Raw genomic sequence first — 5482 nt, 5'->3', positions numbered from 1 at the left:
TCTTCACTAGAGATGAGCGAGTATACTCGTCCGAGCTTGATGCTCGTTCGAGTATTAAGGTACTCGAGACGGCTCGTTGCTCGGACGAGTATTTCCCCTGCTCGAGATCGAGCATTTAATTAAAAAAACACAGTGAAGAACAATGAAGAATAGAATAAAAACAGTGAACACAGTGAACACAGGATCATTTAAGTGAAAAACACAGTGAAGAACACAGTGAAGAATAGATTACAGATGTTCGGCACATCTGCTTACTTGTCGGAAGATACGCGCGGAACGGTGCGAACAAAATAGTATGTGAAGAGGGGCACGGAGACATCGAGGGGCACGGAGACATCGAGGGGCACGGAGACATCGAGGGGCACGGGGAGACATCGAGGGGCACGGAGACATCGAGGGGCACGGAGACATCGAGGGGCACGGAGACATCGAGGGGCACGGAGACATCGGGGAGACTTCAGTGGAAGAAGAGTAGCGGATCCCGGGACAGCGTATCTCCCGACAAGTAAGCAGATGTGCAGAACATCTGCAATCTATTCTTCACTGTGTTTTTCACTTAAATGATCCTGTGGTCACTGTTTTTATTCTATTCTTCACTGTTCTTCACATCTGTTAACTTGTCGGGAGATAATATACGAGCGGAACAGTGAAGAATAGATTGCAGATGTTTGCATACATCTGCTAACTTATCAGAAGACATTCTTTTTCAATTAATTAACACATTTTATTCCCGAACCATGGTCCCTTTGAAAAATGCTCGAGTCTCCCATTGACTTCAATGGGGCTCGTTATTCGAGACGAGCACTCGAGCATCTGGAAAAGTTCGTCTCGAATAACGAGCACTCGAGCATTTTAGTGCTCGCTCATCTCTAATCTTCACCCTTTAAACTGCTAGAGGGGCAAATTCCCAGACCATGGTCCTCAGAACGCTTCATCAAGGTCATCAATTGGCAGTAGGTGCTCTGTGGCGGAGAACTTGTAGTAGGGAGTCTTAGCCAGTTCTTCACCTTTTAACAATGCAAGAGCCGGCAAATTCCCAGATTATGGTGCTCGTAATCGTCCATTAAGGTCACCAATTGGCAGTAGGTGATCTGTGGTGAAGAACTTGTAGCAAGGTCAGAAACCTAGCCAAGGGTCGTCAACAGAAGAGCAGTCAGGATGAGATAAGCCAAAGGATGAAGAGAAATCGTAGTCAGGACGGTCCGGGGGTCAAAAGCCGAGGTCAATGCGGAGAATCAGGATCTAGATGTACTGAAACTTATCAGGAGGCTCAGTGCACAGGCTGTAATACACAAAATGTAATTATTACAATATTTATATATGAAAACAAGACGGCAAAATTTATATCTAATATTGAATCTCTGTAGACATAAATCTGTCTTGTCTCAGATCTTTATTAATGACCCGGACTACAGGAGGGAATCTATTTCTTATCTCTTAGTAGTGTAAAGAAAAATACTACATACCTGTAAACGCACAGTAACGCCACACATACGATGATAACCGGCAGCCCATAAATAACACTTCTAGGTAAATCACTAAAATGTTCTTTCAGCTCCTCAATATAAGATCTTCGATGTCCTAAAAGAGACAGGGGTTATGTTACTAAAACTGGTTTTCTTTAAGAAATCTGCTTGGCCGTTATATGTCATCTATAGGCATCAATGTAGAGGACAGTCTGACACAACCTAGTGAGGACATTCATGAGTGAGATGTGATGCTCCTTGTGTGACCCCTGTAAATGTATTGTAAAACATGTGATAAGTGACAGGCTTCAGGGGTAGATACACGGCACAGGTGAGCTCCTGCTGTAGGTGGTAGGTTCTACATGCGGATGACATCTGCTCAGATCTTATCCACTATGTAGATCACTACACATTAGCTGCTGCCATTATTGTCTGTTTTGCCCATAATAAAGGCCTCAGATAATAAATCTTTATTTGTATAGAGCTCCTATATTGTGTTACACCTTACAAATTCATGGGGTACACATACTGACAAAATGAGGTGTTTAAGGGTTAAAATATAGCAATCAGCTCAAAGACCTGTAATCACAATTATAAATACACATGGTGGACACTTACTCACTAAATCCTGATCCTTGCTTGGGTCTAATTCATGGAGGGCGATGGTGCCGCCTTTTCCCTCCTCCATTAATGATGGCGGGGGGGTTGGGCGACAGACAACACAAGACACACACAACAAAAACAACAAAAAAACATACATTTTGCACAGAAATGACAGATAGCTAATCGCACGCAGTGATCTCTCCTCTCACAAACCACAATCACAACTGCAGCTTCTGAACCACTGACTATATGGCTAGAACTCGATGATGTCATAATTGTCTCTATGCAGCCGCCTGTGACCTACAACATATCAACTAATACATTGCTGCTTTATTTACTGTTAATTGTATGACAACATTTATTATAATGTACAAAATGAAGACCATGGAAAATATTCTACTCTAAAATTCATTGTTTACCTGTCTATACTGCATCAATAAATGATCAAATTCAATCACACATTGCTCCATGATAATGAATTATATACAGAAAGCCCATATAATACTTTGTAATATGTATAATGATCCCCCCCCATAATAAATTATTATCTATATTCACCCATAATAAATTATTTTATGCAGAGACCTCCTCATAATCAATATTGTATACAAAGGGTCCCTAAAATAAGTCAAAATATTACCCCAAATGATGATATAAATAGTTATCCCGGAAATATTTTAATAAAATCAAAAAGACGCACTGAAAGACGCAATGTCCTGGAGAAATAATCTGGCGCACTGCAATGGTATCGGCTTCTTAAAGATCCCTATTGTAGCCAGTACGGCCCTGGTGGCACATTGTGTGGATGCATTTTAACCACCTTAACCCCTTAAGGACGCAGGGTTTTTCCGATCATTTCTCACTCTCCACCTTCAAAAATCCATAACTTTTTCATTTTTACGTGTACAGACCTGTGTGAGGGCTTATTTTGTGCATAACAAATTTTACTTTCCCGTAATGTTATTTATTTTAACATGTTGTGTACTGCGAAACTGAAAAAAAATTCCAAAAGTGGAAAAATTTTTTAAAAAAAACGCACCTTCTTGTGGGTTCAGTTTTTACGACTTTCACTCTTCGCTCCAAATAACAATCCTACTTTATTCTTTGGTTCGGTGCGATCGCGGTGATACCAAATTTATATAGGTTTTATTGTGTTTTAATACATTTTCAAAAATTAAACGAATGTTCAAAAAAGAAAAAAAAATTTTTGCCATCTTCGGACGCTAATAACTTTTTCATACTTTGGTGCACGGAGCTGTTTGAGGTGTTATTTTTTTGTGAAATGAGACAACGTTTTCATTGCTACCATTTTGAGGTCTGTGCGACATATTGATCATTTTTTATTCCAGTTTTTATGTGTTGTAAAAAGGTGTAAAAGTCGCATTTCGGACATTTGGGCGCCATTTCCCGTCTCGGAGGTCACCGCTGGCCGTAACCGTTTTTATATTTTGATAGATCGGGCATTTTGGGACGCGGCGATACCTAATATGTTTGTGATTTTTACTGTTTATTATGTTTTATATCAGTTCTAGGGAAAGGGGGGTGATTTGAATTTTTAATATTTTATTAATTTTTTTTATTTTTTTAAATTTTTTGTTCATTTTTTTTTCACTATTTTTTAGACCATCTAGGGTACATTAACCCTAGATGGTCAGATCGCTGCTACCATATACTGCAATACTTCTGAATTGCAATATATGGCATTTTTACAGCACATTCATTACAATGAGCCACTGTAACGAATCTGCAGAAGCCAGATAGATTCGGGTCAAACGAAGACCCGAGGCTACCATGGCAACCGATCGCTGCCCCCCCGTAGAGCTACGGCGCAGAGCGTTAAGGGGTTAATGTACAGGCCCTTTTTCTTTTTTTTGTTTTTCCCACCCCTTCAAATATCACAACTTTTTTCAGGTCATATCATGTACTGGTAAGATGGAAACACATTTGCTTTATTGAATAAGCTTAAATTGTTACAATGAAGTACACAATAGTTACAATGGCGCACATACAGCGTATACTGTGTCCCAGCAAAGAATGAAACACATTATACAACAAATTAGGATTTACAATTTATTGAACACGCTTAAAGGGGTTATGCCATGACACTCCCAAAGTGCTTTAACCCCTTTGTGTCTGAGCCATTTTAGGGCTTTAGGACCAGGACTGATTTTTAAAATTTGACCGTTGTCATTATAGGAGGTTATAACTTTGTAACGCTTTCACATATCCTGGGGATATTGGGATTGTTTTCTCGTCACACATATTGTACTTCAAAGTAATAGTAAAATTTTGATGATATCTTTTGTGTTTAGCTATGAAAAAAAATGAAATTTGGCAAAAATTTCTAAAAATTATTCATTTTCAAAGTTTCAAATTTTCTTCATTTAGTAATAGCATCCAAGTAACTTTATAAGTAACATTTCCCCAATGTCTGCTTTATATCGGCATGGCTATTTATTCATGCTCTCTCTTTTTTAGTTTGTTAGGAGGTTCATAATTGTGGGTGCAATTTTTCTCATTTTTATGAAATTCGCCAAAACCCTTATTTAGAGGCACATGCTCAGCTTTAAGTGACTTTGAGAGGCCCAAATAGCAGGAAAACCCTGTACATTATGCCATTTCAATGTGTGAAAAATAAACTTTAAGAAGTGTTAAAACAAAATGGAGGTGTAATTTACAAGCTATAATTATTTTTAGACAATGTATTAATGTTTGGAGAAAAATTAAACGTTCACAAAGTAATAAATGATGAAAAACTCCACAAAATTTGATTCTTAATCTCTCCCGAGTATGAGGATGCCCCATATGTGGTGGTGATTGCTGATTGGGCGCACGGCCGGGCATAGAAGGGAAGGAGCGACATTCAGAGCAGATCTGCACCGTCACATTTTACAGGCTATAAAATGTTTATTTTTTTTGTAATTTGGACATATGGGGGAATTTTTTTGTCGATGAGATCCACTTTTCAGGTACATTATTTACGGGGGTCCAATAGCTAATAATCATATTTTATTAACTCTTTCTTGGTGGTTAAAAAAATAATTCACTGTTGGCGGTTTCTAGCATTTTTTTACCGTACGTTTACCATACCATAAAATAAAATGTGATTTATGGGTCATCACGATTACGGCGATACCCCATTTATATGGCTTTTTCTGGTTAACTTGTTTTGCAGAATATAGAACTCTATGGGGGATATTTATCAGGACCTCTACGCCACACTTATTGCTAGGTTTTGCGATTATTTGCCCCGATCCGCCACCTTTACACCAGTGGGGCGTGAAGGGGAGGGGGGCGCGGACGGCTGAGTGGAGGGCGCGGATGGCCGGGAGTGGGCAGGCGCGGGGGCCAGGGGCATTGCTAGGGTCATAAAAGATCCTGGGCACGGGCCCCAATGCATATGTCAATTCCTC

The sequence above is a fragment of the Engystomops pustulosus genome, chromosome 8, assembly GCF_040894005.1.
Source record: "Engystomops pustulosus chromosome 8, aEngPut4.maternal, whole genome shotgun sequence".
Taxonomy (NCBI): Eukaryota; Metazoa; Chordata; class Amphibia; order Anura; family Leptodactylidae; genus Engystomops; species Engystomops pustulosus.
This window is presented reverse-complemented; position numbering follows the sequence as displayed.